Source organism: Triticum dicoccoides, chromosome 6B (genome assembly GCF_002162155.2).
Source record: "Triticum dicoccoides isolate Atlit2015 ecotype Zavitan chromosome 6B, WEW_v2.0, whole genome shotgun sequence".
Classification (NCBI taxonomy): domain Eukaryota; kingdom Viridiplantae; phylum Streptophyta; class Magnoliopsida; order Poales; family Poaceae; genus Triticum; species Triticum dicoccoides.
In genome coordinates, this window is record NC_041391.1 from 557,587,381 (window position 1) to 557,608,849 (window position 21,469).

General features: G+C 44.4%; 1 long non-coding RNA gene across 1 annotated transcript; it reads left to right on the forward strand.

The window, feature by feature from the left end:
- Positions 1-7,324: 7,324 nt before the first annotated feature.
- On the forward strand, positions 7,325-11,613 carry LOC119320421. The gene is made up of 7 exons (XR_005154974.1): positions 7,325-7,687; positions 7,784-7,871; positions 8,554-8,670; positions 9,444-9,521; positions 9,932-10,085; positions 10,651-10,772; positions 10,882-11,613. It is a non-coding gene; the product is annotated as an uncharacterized LOC119320421 (long non-coding RNA).
- The last annotated feature ends 9,856 nt before the right edge of the window (positions 11,614-21,469 follow it).

Sequence of the window (21,469 nt, forward strand, 5' to 3'; positions counted from 1 at the left end):
GACGGCAGAGGACTGGCCGTTTCTTCGGGGGAAGCAGGTGAGGACCCTCTCGGGGGACTTTCCCTTCTCTTTTGCAGAAAACTGGCGGATAGGCGCCATTGGCGTAAGGTGGAGCGAGGGCAAGGGAGAAGAAGAAAAGGAGTAGCAGGAAGGGACGGACTGGAAGGGCTCGCACCGTTCCGTACTTATAGCCGGAGAAGGCCAACCGCCGGCCACCACGATCGCAGGTAATCATGACCCATTTTTGCATGCAGGGACTTGTTAAGTCGTGCGGTTGCCGAGGCATCATGGGGAAGCGGGGACGCCCACGTCCAATCAATCACCACGCGGTGCCCAAGGCCGCAGGCTATTGGGGCCCACGGTGCTTCGCACTTGCCCCTTTGCTTCTCTGCTAAGCCAAGTCCGGGCGCACCTTGGGCCCGGGGGCTACTGTCGGCGTTCTGGTAACGGGGGTCCAGACTTGCCTACCTGCGGCCTGTGGCGTGGCTCAAGCGAAGGCCCAGTGCAGTCCAGGTTCATCAGCTCAAGCTCAAGACCCTCTCGAGGGGCCAAGCCTCGCGGGGCGGATGACAAGAAGCTTCCTCGGAAGCAGCCTCATCTGGCGGGCTCGTGAGGAGGCAGAGAGATAAAGGCAGGGCACCTCGCGAGGAGCCCGTGACGCAAGCCATGACGATCGAGGCCAGGCAGGCGCCGGCCTGCGCAGTGTCCTTGTTTCCCCTTTGGTGCAAAGGGGGCAAGCACAGGCCAAGGCATCAGGCAAAGGTTACCGTTTCGGTGCAACAAGACCAAGACCAGCAGAGCGGCAGGATGGAAGTCATCATGGAGCCCAAGACGGCGTCACCGCCAGAGTCTTTGGTTGTTGAAGACCAACTTTAGTCAGGATAAGTGTACTAGATGTTCCCCTTCAAAATGGCCAATTGTTGGCACCCTTCCCGCTCATTATTTGGGAAGAGGCCCAGGGCCTCCCTCTATAAAGAGGACTAGCCACCACAGTAGAGAGGGAGGGAAGATCCAGATTGCGCATAGACTAGAGAGAGAGAGAGGCGACTGAACTCACCCAAGCAGTTCATCGCACCAGCTCAAGAACAGCCCCTCGCGAGGCTGTTCTCCCCTTGTATTGTTCATCATCAGCCCCTGAGGCAATCCACAACACACTGGAGTAGGGTATTACACCACAATGGTGGCCTGAACCAGTATAAACCTCGTGTCCCTTGTGTGTTCTTCTTTCTAGCCTAGATTCCTTGGGAGTCTTCGAGACGCGAGTTGGTAGGGGAAAGATCTTCGTGCGCACCCCATAGTTCGAAACTCAAGGGTCTGCTGGAACCCGAAATCCGATAGAAGGCATCACTTCCGGGTGGTCGGCCCTACTCCAACTGATGGGCTTCTCAGACCAATGCATGAATTCTGGAGTATTTGAGGCCACTACTTGTACTTCTTGCTGTTGCTGCCGTCTGCTGCGTCTGTCATCGGCCACGCTGGTGAACACAACATAAGCTCTGTGCTCTTCTGGATACTCGTCTTGTATGGCGTCGACTGGTCAGGCCGCCGGCTGCTGGGGCTGAGGAGGCGGCGGTCCGGCAGGCAGAGAAGGCAGGAGTCCATCTACCTTGGCGATTCTGGCGAGCCAATGACACTTCCGGGTGGTGTGGTTGGACGGTTTCATGCTGCTATGAAACTTGCAGGGTGCATCTACGGTCTGCTCGTAGGAGAAGGCTGGCAACCAATTGGGCTTGCCGCCCTTCTGACACTTGTGTGTCGGCTGCCCCTCCGACTGCTGGTCCTTGATTGTCGCCACCTGCCGGCTGGTGGAAGCCGGCTGGGTGGGCTTCCGCTTGTTGTCGCTTGGATGCTGTCGCCGACTAGTGTCACCAGCCGGAGTCCGAGGAGCCTGAGGTGCCACCTTGCCGGACGCATCAACTAGGATTTCCGCCTTCATGGAGGAGTCGGTCATGGCGTGCTTGTCAGCGATGATCAACAGTTAGTTGAGAGTCGCAGGCTCGTCGCAAAGAAGTCGGTGCTTGAGGAGGGTGCCCTCTCGGCACCCAACGGTGAAGTACTCGATTGCCTGCACCTCGTGCACGCCCTTGCAGGAGTTGCAAAACTTGGCCCAGCGCATGAGATAGACGCGAGTCGATTCGCTGGGCCCTTGGACGCGCAAGGAGAGTTGTCGGGGCTTGGGAGGCCGCTTGTACGTGCTGGTGAAGTTGCGGATGAAGGCCTCGGTGAAATCAACCCAACTGTTGATGCTGCAGGGCTTCAGGCTGTTGAGCCACGTCCAGGCGGTGCCCTGAAGCATGAGCGGGACGTACTTCACGGCAACACGCTTGTTGCCATTTGCCATGCTGACGGCTGTGGAGTAGTCGACCAGCTAGTCCTCCGGCTTCACAGAGCCGGTGTACTTGGGCGTATCTCTCGGGAGCGTGAACCCTTTGGGGAAGGGCTCATCTCGGATTCGTGGACCGAAGCAAGGTGGGCCCAATGCGTCTTCTTCTTCTAGCGCCAGGGATCGGTTGAGGTGGTCGATCCGATGGCGGGCGTCCTTCTCTCCAACTCCCTCTCGGTGGTCAAGGTGGTCGCCGAGTGTCGGGTGCGTGACAAGCGGCGGAGTGGGATGCCTTGCTCCGCGAGGCGGCGGAGGAGGAGGGTCACCTTGCCGCTCTACCACTCGAGGGCGGCCGTCCTCATCACGCTCGATGGAAAGGCGAGTTCGGCTGCGGCTGCCAGTCGGCTCGTTGCCTCGTCTTCCGCGGGCGGCGCCAGTTGGCGTCCGGGATGTCGCGCCGTGGTCCTGGCGAAGGGGCGGTTCATCGTTCCGCGGGGTGGGCACTTCAGCGTGGCAACCGGCTTCGTGCTGCGCGGCGGCCACGTCTAGGAGTTGCTGGACTCGCTCCGTCATGTGGCGATGCTTGTCGCCCTCGTACTTGTCCAGCTCGTCCGTCACTGCCTGGGCGGCCCGGATGTTCTCTGCAGGTGTGGCGTAGATGGGGCGTTCTGCCCCGAACATACTGGCCACGCTGCCAGATTGAGCCAATGTGGCTAGGCCCCTCAGGAGCCAGCGTGCCGCCAATGGCCCGGCCCATCTCGCACCGATAGGCGTCCGAGAGGCATCACACGCTGGCCAATCGGCCAGCGCTCTCGAGGAGCTGAACGCGGCGTGCTTCCAGCGTCTCAGCGTCTGCGTCTTCTGGGATGGGCGCCGTCAAGTCTCGCAGCGCCACATCGAGTGGGTCTCGAGCGCCTCCGCCCGAGCGCTCGCCACTATTGATGACGAGCACCTCCATGACGGTGCTCTCGCTGCTGTGCTTGCAAGGAGGCGGCTCGTCGTAGACCACCACGTTGGTGGGGAACGCATCAAGCGACACCGTGTCGAAGTCGATGATTATCGGGTCGGTGGAGCCAACAGACTCCAGGTCCACAGCAGGCTCGCTGATGACGTGAAGCTGGTCGAGGAGGCTGACGTGGCAGCTCTCGAGGCAGCCGGTGCCCGTGTCGGAGACCGGCTTGTCGGAGAGGTGAACCTTACCAACAAGGTCGGCGAGGCATCTTGCCGCATAGCCGATCTCCGTGTCGTGTAGCGCATCGAGGCTGACGCCATCGGGCGTGCTGGGCTGGCTTCGCTTGCCAGGAAGGAACAAGGTTCCCGTCCAGAGCAGGTCTCCGGGAGACGGTGCACCACTACAAGAAATATGTCAACTAGTGACCTTTTGTCAGTGACCCTGGAAGAATTGGTCATAGATCTATGACCATTTTAGACCAATTGGTCAAAAGCTGTTCGGGGGGCTCCAAACCCTAAACTATGAGGACCATTTTGGTCAGAAAGGTCGTAATTTCCTTACATGAAATGGTCATAAAGCAGATAGCACTGGTCTGCTGCCTTATTTCTAGCTAATCATGACCAATATAGATGGTCATAACCTTGTACATTGTGGTGGGTTGCTATGACTAGGCGCCACCTCATCGGTTTTGCCTATGTGTCATGTCCATGTGGAAGTTTTTGCCCTAGGTTGTGAAGCAACCTATATTTCTGTCATTCCCAAAATTCCCCCAAAAAAATCTCATAAATTCTTTGGGTCATATCTTCATCAAATATGTAAATAACCTTCCTTGCCTAGTTCAAAAATAATTCAAAAATATTCATTTTCCTATTCTGTTCAGAAAAACACTTTGTGAAGGAAGTACCACTTTGGCATGTCCAAATGTTATCCATTTTCTACAGTGCTTTCCTATGCCCAAATAACCATCCTCCACCAAATGCCAACTCAATCCATTCATTATTTTGAGCCCAGCTTCAACATTCGTATTTATGTCCAGTGTGGTACTTTGCAAAGCAAGTACCACCTAGGCTCCTCCTTTTGAGCTGAAAATTTGTGAAGACGGTCTTCTTAGTAACTGATCATCCTCAGCCAAAACTCACGCCCATTAGCCATGTGCATTTCCCGTACTGCTAATCAAACACTTGGCTGCTTATTCATGTTTGAGCATCGATCGGTCTCCTCGTGAGAATCTTATGTTGTGATTTTCTTCCTAGCACCTACCTGGGGAGTGCCCAACTCACTAGACATGCCTAGGCTGCCCAGAACACATGGCAACGCCACGGTCACGCGGTGACCACGCGGCGGGCATGCGAGTTTACGCGCTCTAGAGTTGGGGCCCTCGGCCACTGTCCAAACCTCGACGTATCGCTACCAAACCATGTATTTATGATTAAATAGGTACTTATGTAACTATAGATGATTTTTGGAAAAAATAAATAGCAAACTATGAGGCAACTGCAGTTCAAATTTGACTCGCTTCCAACTGAATCAGCGGGAATTTGCTTTTCACCAGAGGTGGATCAAAACTTTTTACACCCAACCATTTTGTCAATTGTGAATTAAATATGGCCTAATATTTAGAAAATTGATTAGGTCCAATTTTGCAACAAATCTATGAGAGGTCCTTCACAAAAAAACTCATTTCGGGCACTCTGAAAATGGAAAATGAATTTTCCGTGCAAAGAAAATAAAAACTCCCTTAGGCAACATTGTTTGGAATTGCAAGATGCACCCTTGTGCACAATATGAGATCATTTGAACAAACTATGCCATGAATGTGGCCATAAGATTGATCATTTGGCTTGAAAGCCATGAATCTTCACACATGATAGGTCATTTCTGAGAGCACTTTTTAAAAATAATTTCCGTCTTACAAGTTTATTATTTTTCCTGGAAACTTGGTCATATATAATGACACAATGCGAAGGTTTTCCAATTTTTTGATTTGTTTGAATTTTTTATGCTTGTTTCAAAATGCGGTCAAAACGGCGGGCTTGACCGTTCCTGGCTAGTGGTTGAATCTTGGAAAACTTTTGATGTTTCTCTGATTAAATAGATACTTATGTACCTAGAAATGATTTTTGGAAAAAATAAAGAGCAAACTATGAGGTAGCTGCAGTTCAAATTTGACCCACTTCCAACTAAATCAACGGAAATTTGTCTTTTTCACCAGAGGTGGATCAATACTTTTTACACCCGACCATTTGGTCAATTGTGCATTAAATATGGCCTAGTATTTTATAAAAATGATTTGGTCCAATTTCGCAATAATTATTTGGTAGGTTCTTCACAAAAAAACCTCATTTGGGGCACTCGAAAAATGGAAAATGGCTCTTTTGTGAAATGAAAGTGAAAACTCCCCAAATCAACATTGTTTGGAATTCCAAGATGCACCCCTGTGCACAATATGAGATCATTTGAACAAACTATGCCATGAATGTGGCCATAAGATTGATCATTTGGCTTGAAAGCCATGAACCTTCACGCATGATAGCTCATTTGTGAGAACACTTTTTTAAAATAATTTCCGTATTACAAGTTTATTATTTTTCCTGGAAACTTGGTCATATATAATGACACAATGCGAAGGTTTTCCAATTTTGTGATTTTTTTTGAATTTTTATGCCCGTTTCAAAATGCGGTCAAAATGGCGGGCATGATACTTTTGTACCTAGAAATGATTTTTGGGAAAAATAAATAGTAAACTATGAGGCAGCCACAGTTCAAATTTGACCCGCTTCCAACTAAATCAACGAAAATTTGCCTTTTTCATGAGAGGTGGATAAAAGCTTTTGAAACCCAACCGTTTGGTCAATTGTGCATTAAATATGGCCTAGTATTTTAGAAAATTGATTTGGTCCAATTTTGCAATAAATATATTGTAGGTCCTTCACAAAAAAACTAATTTTGGGCACTCGAAAAATGGAAAATGATTTTTTCGTCCGAAGAAAATGAAAACTTCCTTAGGCAACATTGTTTCCATTCCAATATGCTCCCTTGTGCACAATATGAGATCATTTGAACAAACTATGCCATGAATGTGGCCATAAGATTGATCATCTGGCTTGAAAGGCATTGATCTCCACACATGATAGCTCGTTTCTGAGAGCACTTTTTTTTAAAATAATTGCCGTATTACAAGTTCATTATTTTTTCTGGTAAGTTGGCCACATATAATGACACAATGCGAAGGTTTTCTAATTTTTTGAATTTTTTATTCCCGTTCCAAAATGCGGTCAAAACGGCGGGCATGACCGTTCCTAGCCAGTGGTTGAATCTTGGAAAACTTTTGGTGTTTCTCTGATTAAATAGATACTTTTGTACCTAGAAATGATTTTTAGGAAAAATAAATAACAAACTATGAGGCAGTCGCAGTTCAAATTTGACCCGCTTCCAGCTGAATCGGCAGAAATTTGTCTTTTTCACGAGAGGTGAATCAAAACTTTTAACACCCAACTATTTGGTCAATTGTACATTAAATATGCCCTAATATTTTATAAAATTGATTTCATACAATTTTGCAATAAATATATTGTAGGTCCTTCACAAAAAATCATTTTAAACACTTGAAAAATGGAAAACAAAGTTTTAGCCAACTACAACCAATTTTTTGGTTAACTACGACCAATTTAGATGGTCATGACATCGTACGCGTGTATTGCATTTTGATTGGTCCATGGGCGTTTCACGCGGATCATGGACGGATCACCGTCGGATCCTCCTGGATCCAACGGTTGTCCTCACCCAAGCCCACCTAAGCCGAAACCCTAGCTCTTTTGTCCTCGTGCACATTTTCCATCCACCCCCGCCTCCTTTCTTTCTCGCCTCGCTCTCTTCTCCTTCCTATCGCCCCTCTGCTGCCCGCGCACCTCCCCAAACCAGATCGACACGCCGTCGTCGCCGCCCCTTCCTCCCCCAGCCCCGACCACCCCCCTTCGGCCACCCCCACCCGCTCCTTCCTTCCTCCCTCGGGGCGCTCGAAGATCCCGTGCTCGCTACGCCTCCTCTACTCCAACCTTCTCCGATTGGAGCTAAATCAAATGGCCGGAAATCCCTCCCCGCCGCGCCGCCCCCACCCTCTCCTCGTCCCCTCCCCTCATCACAAGATAAGAGAAGAGAAGAGGGAGATCGATCAATCTAGCGAGCCAGCAGGTCAGGAGGCGGCCCAGATTCGCAGTGGCCGCCCATGACCTCGACGGAGGTCGGCTCAATCGCTCGCCCGCGCGCCGGGACAAGTCCTCCAACGATGTGGTCATCAAGGGCCTCGACGGCAACCCTGCTTCCCCCCATCTGCTTCTGCTCTGCTGTGCTCGTCCGTGCGGCCGCCAAGGGCAACCCACGCATGGAGCTTCCTCCGACTTCTCCGTCAGTAGGTACTCTCTCATCTCGCCCACCTTCGATTTGCTCTCCCCCCTCCCCTTCCCTCCACTCCCCTCACCTCACCTCATTTGGTTCCCTTCCTCACGCAGGCAGGTCATGGCACGCGTCAGACATCGCCAGCGTCAGACATCACCAACTCCTCGTCGGCTTCCCCTGCCCGCGCCTCTGCTCTCTCATGTAAACCCTCCGCTCTACTCTCTCATGTGCCCACAACGCCTTCATGATCATTGGAGATCAGTTCCTAATTTTGATTTGGACACACTAGACACATGATGATGATTGGGCGTGTGTAATGGGGATCAGGTTGCAGATTTCATACTTGTCTAGATGGTTAGTGCATTTCCCCCAAACTTGTCTAGACCAGGCTCTGTTAACTTCATTCCATGCTCTACCTGATTCATCCAAGTGAAGAATTAACCAAGCATGGATGAACCACCATGTACTACTTCCTGTGAGGTTGTCAAGCGTGTAGTTGGAATTATAGTCATTGGCTATTTGGATCGTTTTGTATTTATCACCTCCAAAAGGAGGCAGATGGTGTTTAGTAGTATTCCATGCATTGCTTACTGTTTGGATCAGAGGAGGCACAACGAGCACGCGTAGGTGGTCAGTTAGGCCGTCTTTAATTGGCCGGTTCCTGTTTCAGACTAGCTCTGTGGTACTTAGATGAATGAATTTTATTATGCGTCTAACTAACATAACTAGCAGCACCAAAACTATCGCATAAACTCAAATCAAATGGGATGCTGTGTCAAAAAACAAAGTGGCCATGATAAATTGGCCGGGTTTTTTTTGAGCGTTTTGTCGGGTCCCTTCCGCGTGTGTTTGATATCTGGGTGTGCGTGCATGCTCTGTGCAGGTCTACCCTGAGGGGACTCACATCGTCATCCCCTGGTTCAAGAGGCCCATCATCTATGATGTCCGTGCGCGACCTAACCTTGTCGAGAGCACCTCCGAGAGCCGGGATCTCCAGATGGTAACCTCCTCGTATCTCGATCCCTTCCCACCTAGCATAGATGCCTCATTTACTGCTTATGTGCGTGCCAAATCCATGCCTGGGACTGACTAAGGGGTCTGCTTTTAGTTGGCCATGTTCATATTTGTTGATATTCTCAAAGTGTAGCCTGTACGAGTTTTATTTGTTGAGACTCTCCTCATGTGAAGTGATTAGTTAGCAATTTGGACCGGTGGATGGAGTTTGGTACATGTAAAACGGTTCTGGCATTGTCATTTCTGAGCATATTTTGTAACTGTAGCCTGCAATGGGGTTGACACTCTGCTCATATGCATTTTAGCTCTTTTGCTTTTAATCTGTTAGCAGTGGTCACCATTATATATTGCCCGCGAATAAGTATTTCAACTCATTCGCATTGAATCTGTTAACAACAGTCGCAAATACTTGTTTGCTTCATGATTATATGTTGCCATGATGATTTAAGACGATTAGCTGACGCTAAACAAGTTATATCATTCTGACAATGTGAATTTGTTAGTGGTGCACTTATTTTCAGAAGTAGCATTTACACTGCAGCTCCTTGCATATATATGACACTGCTTGGTACATGTAAAATGGTTCTGGCATTCTCATCTCTGAGCATATTCTGTAACTATAGCCTGCAAGGGGATTGAGCATATATGCATTTTAGGTGATGGACTCATTTCCCATGGTGGTTATGCCTGGGTTTTCCTGATGTTGTTTTGCATTGGGTTCTGATTCGCTTTGCTGCTATTGTTTCTGTGGCGATGCAGACTTGTGGTGAAGAAGAGCAAGGCCAAGAAAGACTCCAACAAGCCCAAGCGCCCCCTGAGCGCCGTCTTAGTCCTCATGTGAGCCCCGGATTTGATTTGTTGTTGTGGTTCGATTCACATTATTTCTGTGGCGTGGATAATTGGCAGACTTGTAATGCAGCATGCTAGCTAGTTATTTTTCAGATATAATACTAGTGATTTTTCTTTCTTTCTTTCTTTCACATGCTAGCTAGCAATGGCCAGAAATACTATTGTTTTCAGTTGACAGACTCAAATAATGCAACATGCATTGTCCTTTTCCCTGCACAAATAATGCAGTATGAGATGTGTGACCACATCATGTAATTGTTGCATATATATAGAGTGGTCCTTTTTGATTTGCAAATGGTAGTAACCGTTGCCTGCCACCACAACATGTAATGAGCAATAGTCACACACAAATTCAGACAAATGCATACATGGCCTCACACTACAAACACTTACTGTAGGTAGAGGCTGATGGCGAGACGGAGGCGCGCCCTGATTTGCTCGTGCAAGCCCAAACAGGGATCTCGCCGTGGCAATGCCACAGCCGCGACACGAGCTAGATCACCATGGCGACGCACATCACAAGACCCCGCTGTTGGATTCATTTCTCTGCAGGTAGCCTGTTGTTGAACCTTCATTCATTTTTGTTTGGTCCATATTCTGATTTTTTTTGCCATGTCATGCCTTGATGTAGTAGACGCATAGCTGATTTTGTAATTGGAGTTTCACTGTCCACGGCCATATACAAAATAAGTTTGCCATGCTTAAAGATTGAGTCATGTACCAAGTTGCCATGCTGATTTTTATACAGATAAAAATAGGATGCTAAATACCTGCTACTAATGGATACAGGGACGAAATGCACAATTTCCTCTCAAGTAGTGTTTACAGAATGTTGTTTTTTCCTTCCAAGTATAATGCTCCTTTCATGTAGTGATGATACTACATCTATTTCATGTCATGTTTATGCCTCTTCCAGAAAATGTGTTGCGCCTACAGTAATCAATCTAAGGGCCAATTCTTTTGGTGGCTTCTAGAATAAGCCCAAATAACTAGCTCTTCCTTTTCAGTCTAAACCCGAGACCTCTTTTGTTTTATATTCAGATCTATGACTGATGGTCAAACTGCTGTTTTGCTGTGCTTGATTTACCTGAGACCTCTTTCTATTCTTCTTCTTCAGGTCACACTGTTGTTTTGCTGTGGTTGATAAACCTGAGACTTCTTTCTATTCTTCAAGACAATTTTGTTTAGGCCAGCCATGGAGCAGAAAGAATGGACATCGCTACTTCAGCAAGAGGGAAGGTAATGATCCTGATAATACTCTTATCATTTTGTTAATGGGAAAATGTGTCCAGTCAATGCATGCTCTGGATGCTAGCTAGTCCTGCTAATACTTTTCTTATTCTTGCAGAGCCGAAGAGGCCATGATGCTTACCTTGTTGGAGCGCATCAACCCCGACCATGGCACCACATTCACAGTCTTGAGGTAGCCGTGCTGCAACTGCATCAACGCTATCTTCTCTGACTAGATAAGTCTTTGGTCTATCCCATTATTTTCTTTTGTTCTTTGTTCGATGGGCCATGATGCCATGACATATACTATTGTGTTGATTCCCTATGTGATGCAGAAGCTATGGTGTTTTGTTTTAAGTCTGTTGTAGATTGTAATTGATACTGATTTGTGTAAAATTTGGTGTAGAACATATGTCTTGTTATCTTAAATCGTTTGTGTCGTGCTCAATGAACCATCAAAGATTGAATCATTTTCTACGTTCAAACATCTAGAACCATTCTGGGAGTTTTGGTATTCATGCAACAACTATGCCTTCTTGTATTCTGAACAACCATTTTTGGGAGTTTTGGTATTCATGCCTTGTGGTTATTATGGTTACATTTACATGAGAGATGCTTCATGATTTAGTCCCTAACTGCTTTCTATATTTGTTTTATTTTGTTTCTAACTCTTTTGGTTAATTGTTAGATGCCTTTGTTCAGCCTGTACAGACATATCCAGAAATGGTGTTTCCTCTCATTTAAAGAGCTCCAGCCTGAAAGTGAAGAGAAGAAGTCTGGAGTATATTTGTAGTAGGTGTTATATGTTCTGATAGTATCACATGTAATGGTGAAATGAATTATGTAAAGATTGTGCTATTAGCCAAAATTGGCATGTGGTTTGATAATTCTTATTTGTTTGCTGTTCTGATTGAAATAATTGTGTGGAAATTGAAACATTGGCTGTCTTTAATTATAACCTGACAAGTGGGACCTAATAGTATTTGGCATATAAAAAGGCCATTTTCCAAATAATATTCACTGGGAAAAAACCCTAAAAACTAAGGAAATGGATTGTAAAAAGGCTGAGGCCCAATTGAGAAATAGATGCGGCCCAAGAAAGAAACAGTCCAAAAAAGGATCACGACCCTCGAAATAAAAAGGTTGCAATGTTGGGCTTGGCCCATGAAGTCGATAAAGAAATGACAGAAAAATATATAGAAAGGCTGAATTAATGGGCTCGGCCCATATAGACACAGAATCGGACCAGGCTGAATCTTATCAACGACCTTTTCAATTGGTCGTAATTTTGCCACGTCAGACTGCCACGTAGGATCCGACGTGGCCTGGGCAGATAACCAATGACCAAAACAAAAGGTCATGGGTTCAACGACCTTCTGTTTTGGTCGTAAACGTCTACGACCTTCTCACAGAGAAGGTCGTTAATTTCAGATTACGACCGCCAGCTTTTGACCTTTTGTTTTTGGTCACAAAAAGGTCGCAAATGGAAAACAATGACCTTTCAATGACCAATAGTCAAGGTCACAAGTTGACATATTTCTTGTAGTGCACCTCGCCCCACGGTGGGCGCCAAATGTCGGGGGTTGGGTGCGACATATGCCAATGGATGGCTTATCATGGTGGGAGCGAGTAGAACGTCACCGGTGCCTGGAAGTGGGATGAGGCATAGACACGAATGCCGGCGTACTTTACCCAGGTTCGGGGCTCTCCTAGGAGATAACATCCCTAGTCCTGCTCTACGGGGTCTCCGCATGATCACTAAGGCACGAGTGATACAAAGGTGCTCCTTGAGCTGTATGCTAGAGGTAGGAGAACGCAAGGCTAGCACTTTCCTGCTCTAGGGGAGTGGCTAGTTCTAATGGAGTGGGAACCCTTTGCATGGGTGCCCTGGGGGGGTTTATATAGGCCTACCCCCAGGGGTACAATGGTAATCTGGCCAGGTGCTGGGCCCGACTGTCAGCGTCTCCGGCCTCCGGCTTCTTCGCTGACCACTGGGGCCCGCCGCCTGGTGGGCCTTGCCGGCTGGTCTGGTATGGAGCCGACAGGCCGCTCCCGCCGCTGGCGGGTCTGGTTGGTGGCTGCTCACCGTAGCCGTGCTGCTAATGACGCAGGATTGGTCAGCTCAGTGTGGCTATAGCCCCGCCGCCTGGCGGGAGATCACTGTAGCCATACCTGGTCTCATCAGGTTAATGGCTCACTTGCTTCGAGGGAAGGGACGGCCGCCTACTAGAGGCCGGCCTTCCCCAGGCCCGACTGGTTCGACGTCCGCGGTCTTCCGAGGTGTCACTGCCCAATAGGGCCCGCCGCCTGCGGGCCGTACTGATAGGTCGTCATGGGGAACAAGGCTCCGCCTGTCCGGAGTGACATCAGGGGGGAATGGTAACAGTGCCATGTCGTGCGGAGATCTCCGCCTGTACGGGGCACTGTGGCCATGCCAAGCCCAAGATTCGGGGACGAGGGGCTTCACTGTAGCCACGCCCTATCTCGTCCTCTTGATGGGGGCATAGACTCTAAGGGCACCAAGTGGCCGCCTGCACGATGCTGTCCTCTCTAGAGGCCAGCTGACTGGAGCCGACCGCTCTTGGTGCCGTCTGCTAGTGGTTGGTCGTCCTCCGGTGGCCGGCCTTTGAGCCAGCCGGCCCCCGGAGGGCGGAGCTTCAGCTTGGGATATTGCGGGGCGAAGCCGACCCAAAGTTTTGGCATGTTCAGGGACTCGGGTGAGGCTACCCGTGGCCCATTACTCCGACAGTCACTCACAACTTTCGAAGAAGCTTCTTGGGAGGAAGCCACGAGGACCCAAATAGTAGGTATGATCCTACTAAAGCTATCTCACGCTTGCCTATTTGCTAGTATATGTGTGTAGGGATAATTGCCAATGCAAAAGGATTCATACTCTATGTGGTTTTTGTATTTGGATCTCATACACATCCAAATTCAGTTATGATTTTTTTGCACTGGATATCAGATTTGCTAATTTTCAGACGGATGAAATCAATTTTTTTTTATTATCTGGTAGATCGTTGTATTGAGATTCATGCTGGTCCTTTTTTTGGCTAGCTCTTGTATTCCAGTGTTTTTAACCTTGTTTAATACTGTATATTAAAATGAGTGCCATTGTATCTTGCTTGCTTTTTCTAATGCAATTCCAGTGGTTAAGTGCTGTAATTCCAATGTAATGCAGTAGTTGAGTGAAGGAGTATGTTCCAGTCTGTATCATCAGATAACAAGTTAACAAATATGACAATGGTATTGTTCTTTTTTTTACATTTTCATGTATGTTGAGACAACCAAAGAAACATACATTAAGGAATGTAGCTTCATATCTTCGAGGTACTGCTCGTGCCTGTTCATGCTTAGCTCCATTTCATTTGATTCCTTTGCTGGTACCTGCATACTTTGGAGATGATTTATTTTATGAGTTGGATGTATGTCTTTTTATGTATATGTATGTAGCTCTCCTCCTCCAGTGTGTAGAGTGTAAAGTTTTGGTAAATGCTCAGTTTATCATCACTACCGTACGAAAGTTAAAAGTGTAGCTTGATCTGTACTTCCTGTAATTTGCTAATGATTTTTGGAGTGACCTCACTATGAATTTACTTTTGCATTTTCTAATGCAAGATTTAGTAAATGCTTAATGTGGGATCCCTACTATGGAAGCTCTATAGTTGCCGGAGCTATATAGTGTTGCTTGGGAAATTACAACAAGTCGATGATTGTTTTCATAGCAGACCGATGGATTTACATTTTTGTGTGTGTGTAAGTTTTGTAAATGCTGAGCACTGTTGAAACTTCTTTCAGTAGCTTCAAACTGATTTTTTCAGTAAGTCGATGATTGTTATGTTAGCTTATATGTTCCTGAATTTACAAACTACTAAATTTAGAATAACTTGACTATAAAACAACATCTAAGTTTTACATTAACCTCTTGTTGGATTTTTACTGTCTTATATGTTTCCTGAGTTGCAATCTCTGAATTCAGCCATCGTAGTTCATGTTTCAGTAGTATTTAGACCAAGTACAATGTAACTTCTGCATGTTGATTCTGTGAAATTCACAGTAGCTCCCTGTTCTATTTACTGTAGTTTCATGATCAATTTATAGTTACCAAATAAGCAGATTTTCAGACTAGTTTTTCCAGACTGAATTTTGGCAATTTTTCTTGCTTGTATCTATTTTCCTGTGATTGTTTGTTTGTTCTAGAAGTTGAACTAGGTTCACTCTAAAACCTAAGTAGGTTCATGATTTTCTAGTTCATGTTTGATCCCTGAATTTTGAGCAATCTGATTAACTAACTAGTGGTTTTGCAGGGTAGGAGAGGGTTTTGTTCACGTTGCAAGTGTGTGGTGAATGCAAAGTAGAGGTGGATCTTGGTTACCATTGTTGCTTGTATTCCCTGTCCCTTTTTTAGCCTTTTTGCGTCTAGTTTTCCTTGTCTTGTAAGCTAAGATGCTCATGTTGTTTCTTTTTCTGTTTGGGTTGGGAAAGAGGGGTTGTGGACCCGTTAATTGTTTTATTTGTTGCTTTTGATGCGGTGCTATTGAAAATGGGGGCAGGTATAGAGAAACAGGGGACATGGACAAACAGGGACAAGATAGTTGTTCACTTATGGTTGGTCAAAAATATGAATGACAACGAATCAGATTTCATCCGGATCACAGAAGCTAGACATGTATCCCTAACCTGTTTAATCTATCATTCTATTCCATGATGTAACAGTTTGTTTAGTTTCCATCATACTAACACTTATCTACATTAAAAAATCAATTGGGATTAGCCATGAGATGAAATAGTTGAATCTGAATTTAGCAATGCAATAACATGTGCTTAATCTAAACTGTAATTTCATATTATGCTGGCTCTCCCTGTGTAGATTCTGAATTTAGCAGTTCAATCATGTAGTGTTTAATTTTGTAAGATTCATTATTGACAACCTTTGCTCATGCTCACATTATGTAATATAATACCATTGTGTACACTGCTTGTGATCGGATGTGGCTTTGCTATTGTTTTGGATCTGTAGTTTCTGCTATGTTTTGCAACTGCATGACATCCAACCATCTACAGTTCCTTTTGCTGAATACCAAAAGAAAGTGATTAAAAATACTACTTATATCACATATGTGCACATAGTTGTTTGAGCTTGTGAAAATGTTCCTTACCATTGTTCATGTATTTATCTGCTGTACTCTCAAGTAATTAAGCTTGTGAGATCATCTACTAGTGCATAAATCATTAGCTCCTCTTATCACTGCCTTGCGCTACCATTTGTTCTTTAATTGTTGTTACCTTCCAACCACTAATATGTTGCCATGGCTATTTTCTGAGCTTAATTCCTGCTGTTATTTCTTATTTGTACATATACAATTAGGAGAGAAGCAATTGGAAAGGGGAAACAATATGGGGAAAAGAGTCTCAATACGATCAGTTGAGCCTGCCGGGCCAAAATGCCACTCATCATTCCAAAAGTGGAGATAATGCCGGAGGTGCCACTTATTGCTGCATAGTTTGCAATTGAATGCAACATTGCTGTTAGAAACCATGTGCCCATGCTTGAGCACTGGGATGATTACAAGAAAAAGGACAACGCTGGGTGACGAAGTTGGTGTAAGTAATCTAGGCTCTTCCCATATTCTGTTGCTAGCTATGTGTCAGATATGAGATATTGTGATTCTTATACATGGTCTTTCTTCTGGCTAGATAAAGTTTCATATGAACACATAAGTTGCACCATTTATGAAGACTTGCACCCAAATGAGGGAGTCTACAGTACACCAACGGTGATACAGGCTCAAACGGAAGTATTTTAACCTTCCCACCCAATCTGGCAACGAGAATTTCTCCTGCCAACTTGATGACTGATGACCAATGGAATGCTCTCATGGAAAGCTGGAAGGATCCAATAAGATGGTATGTTTCTTCCTGAAAACTAAACTCTTGCCTTCTAAATGCTAACCTATAAAGTGCCTTACAATTTACATTTAATTGTTATTTTGATGTAGTAGTTATGTGAAAAGAACAAAGCTAACCATGCTCAAGTTAAGTTTCATTAGACAAATGGTTCTTGCAGCTACCTCATGCACTGATAATTTGGTACTCCCTCCAGTCCTTTTTACTTTGCTTATAAGAATTGTCTGAAGTTAGACTTTGTAAAGTTTGACCACACTTAAAAAATATCGATATCTACAATACTGAAGTTAAAAAAGAATGAAAATTAAATTCATGATGCATCTAATGATTTGATTTGCATTGCTAATGTTGATATTTTTTTCTATAAAGTTGGTCAAACTTTACTAAGTTTGACTTCATACATCTTATATGCGGAGTGAAAGGGACCAGAGGGAGTAAGTGAGACATGTGGCTGTGGATGCCCACCTATGAATTTTTGTTTCTACATTGTTACTGTATATACTCCTTCCATGGCCTCATCCGATAAATGCTTTATATCATTAATGGTATCTTATCCTAAACAAATAGATAAAGTAAATTTCACTGTTGTTATTGTACATGTTTGTACATAACTACCAAAATCTCAAGCAATGCTGAATACAAACTTAAGCATGTTTCATATATGATGTTTTCAGGGAGAAATTTACAAAGATGAAGAAGCCACTTCATTGGGTTTGTTCCAGGAGTGCCACTACAATGACAAGAAGAAAGGCTACACTGATAGTGTACAATCTACAATTGTAAGTCAACATTCAAAGATTGCTAATCATATCACAGTGCTTACCTTTTCTATAGATCATAATTGTAAAGTCGACCTAAAAGAGGTGAAGAATAACTTGAGTTGAAACAACAGGGCATGAATATGGCCCACTTGGCACTGTTGAATGATTTTATAGACACCTTCATATCTTATCTACAAAGACAACAATTCATGCCTGGTCTCAATATATTTGATCCATTTTTGTGCAATTCCATGATTGTGTATCGTGTATGCCTGTGCTATATTTCCTTTCATGAATTTTTGGAGGATTTCCTAAATATGATCTTTTGCAAAACTGGATGTCTATATATGTACATCACATGCTAGCTCCGTCCTGAAAAAACTGTCGCTCAAATGGATGTATCTAGACATACATTAGTTTGAGCGACAATTATTTCAGGATGGAGGGAGTACATAAATGGATCAATCATAGGGACATCAACAATTTGTCCTGTATTTTTGTGGTAAAGTTTTCTCATAATCCCATAACCATGTTTGTTGCTTGCACTGCTAGACTCAAGTGGAAAAGGTCTCTCAACCTACAGAAGATGGACAACAACTAGCCTCCAAGGTTGTAGCTGACGTTTGCTCAGTGCACCAAGAAGCCCATGTTTCTTCAAAATGTGGGGATCCAGCACGTGTGAGAGAACTGGTGCAAGCAATCTTGAAGCAGAACTTGCAATCTAGAAAAAAGGAAATGCTAAAGCTTCGGTAGGTTGTCGACACCTTGACTAAGAAGATACAAGACTTAGAAGCGGCAAGGATTGGGCACGAAGAAGCCAGTTGAGATTAATGCGAAAGTTGAGCTCTTGCTAAGGCAGATGCAATCAAGTTCAGTTATAGGGTAAGGTGGTTTTCAAAACTCAAAATTGCTAGAAGGTGATGGTAATATGTGTGATCTTTTGCTGGAAGATGTACTAATGCTTTTGCAATTGCAAATTGCATGCATTCTATTGAAGGATGAATGTATGCATGCATTTTGCTTTTAGGTAGTCTGTGGTACTGAAGTGATAGTAGTTTTGTATTATGGTGGATCAGAACTCCCTGATGTGATTTGATGTTGGATCAGAATTTGTATTCTTGTTCATACATAGCACTGTGTGTATTCTTGTTGTAATTGGGTAGAAATTGGTTGGGAAACCTGACCGAAATAAAAAGGCTTTGGCTGGAACAATAATGGGCTAGATTTTGTGAAACTTGAGCGGGCTACAATTAGATAGCAAAATGGTAACATGCTAATGGGCTGGACCACTAGAGAATAGGCTAACGGGCCAGAACTAAGGCCATAGCTAACGAGCTGCACCATATAAAACATGATAACAGGCTAGACCTAAGAAAAATGCTAAGTGGGCTGGATGAAAAATGTTAAGTGGGATGGATTGAAGGAAACATATTAATGGGCCTAACTAGGCTGGAATTGGTTCATGGGCCATGCAGGCCGCCATCTCATATCAACACCAACACAATGTCATGAAAATTTGTGATGGTACTTGATCATCATAGAGGCGTTGGCCTGGGTCTGGGCCGGACGAGCCCAAGGCTTATCTGTGACAGTCAAGAACCATCATGGATGTTAATAACCCGTGACAATTTTGAAGTTCCATCACGGAGAACAATTTATGACAGGGAATACATGATGGATTTCAGAACCGTCATGGGTGGGCAGTTGTGATGATTTGCACGCGGTTCATGACAGCTTGGGACCTTCGTGGATCAACGTATTTCTTGTAGTGAACTCCTCTCAAAGCTAGTTCATCTCTTGTGTTTAATCTTTGTACCAAAACTATAGATTGGTGCTTGTGGGTGACTAGTAGTGTTGATTACATCTTGTAGTTGATTACTATATGGTTTATTTGGTGGAAGATTATATGTTCAGATCCATTATGCTATTTAATACCCCTCTGATCTTGAGCATGATTATCATTTGTGAGTAGTTACTTTCGTTCTTGAGGTCACGGGAGAAATCATGTTGCAAGTAATCATGTGAACTTGATATGTGTTCGATATTTTGATGATATGTATGTTGTCATTCTCTTAGTGGTGTCATGTGAATGTCGACTACATGACACTTCACCATATTTGGGCCTAAGGGAATGCATTGTGGAGTAGTTATTAGATGGTGGGTTGCGAGAGTGACAGAATCTTAAACCTAAGTTTATGCGCTATTTCGTAAGGGACTGATTGGATCCAAAAGTTTAATGCTATGGTTAGAATTTATTCTTAATACTTTTCTCGTAGTTGCGGATGCTTGCGAGAGTGTTAATCATAAGTAGGAGGCTTGTTCAAGTAAGAACATCACCTAAGCACTGGTCCACCCACATATCAAATTATCAAAGTACCAAACACGAATTAAGCCAACATGATGAAAGTGACTAGATGAAATTCCTGTGTACCCTCAAGAACACTTTGCTTATCATAAGAAACCATTTGGCCCGACCTTTGCCTCAAAAGGATTGGGCTACCTTGCTGCACTTTTGTTACTACTATCGTTACTTGCTTGGTACAAATTATCTTGCTATCAAACTACTCCGCTACTTACAATTTTAGCACTTGCAGACATTACCTTGCTGAAAACCACTTGTCATTTCCTTCTGCTCCTCGTTGGGTTCGACACTCTTACTTATCAAAAAGGCTACAATTGACCCCATATACTTGTGGGTCATCAAGGCTATTTTCTGGCGCCATTGCCGGGGAGTGAAGTGCTCTTGGTAAGTGGAAATTGGTAAGGAAACATTATTACTACGTGCTGAAATTTATTGTCACGTGCTACTATGGAAAACAATCATTTGATGGGTTTGTTTGGGGTATCTTCACCTCGACCGGAACCACAATTAGTTGCCCCTCAACGTACTGCACCTACTAAAAATATTGAATATGAAATTCCTTCGGGTATGTTAGAACAACTGCTAGCTAATCCTTATGCAGGAGATGGAACCGAACATCCTGATATGCACTTGATATATGTGGATGAAATTTGTGGATTGTTTACGCTTGCAGGTTTGTCCGGAGATGAATCTAAGAAGAAGGTTTTCCCTTTATCTTTAAATGGAAAAGCATCGACAAAGGTATAGGCTATGCGATGATATTGGATCTTGGAACTGGAATGGTTCGAAATGGGAATTTCATCAAAAAAAAAATTATCCCATGCATCTAGTTCATCGTGATCAGAATTATATATATAATTTTTGGCCTCTTGAAGGAGGAAGTATCGCTCTATCTTGGGGGAGGCTTAAGTCAATGTTATATTCATGCCCCAATCACGAGCTCTCAAGAGAAATTATTATTCAGAATTTTTATGCTCGGCTTTCTCGTAATGATCAATCCATGCTCGATACTTCTTGTATTGGTACATTTATGAACTAAGCTATTGAATTCCGGTGGGATCTTTTACAACTCTGAAGATTGGGAACTCGACGAAGGTAAAGATTCAGGTATTGAACCTAAGTTTGATTGTGTTAAATCTTTTATGAATACCGATGCTTTTCAAAAGTTTAGCACTAAATATGGACTTGACTCTGAGATAGTAGCTTCCTTTTGTGAATCTTTTGCTACAAAATGTTGATCTCCATAAGGATAAGTGGTTTAAATATCACCCACCAATTAAAGAGGAAATTAAAGAACTGGTAAAAGCTAAAGAAGAAACTATCATTTACAATGTTGATCCAGTTGTTCCCACTGCTTATATTGAAAAATCACCTTTCCTGTTAGGATGAAAGAACATGCTAAAGCTTCAACTGTGGTTAACAAAAGTTATGTTAGAAAATCCAAACCATCTGAACAAATCAGAGTTGAACCTAGTGTTGCTATGATTAAAGATCTCTTAGTTGATAATATTGATGGGCATGTTATTTACTTCTGTGGCGAAGCTTCTAGAATTGCCAAACCTGAAGCAAAAGATAAACATAGACCAATTGTTGGCATGCCTGTTGTCTCAGTTAAGATAGGAGATCACTATTATCATGGGTTATGTGACCTACGTGCTAGTGTGAGTGATATTCCT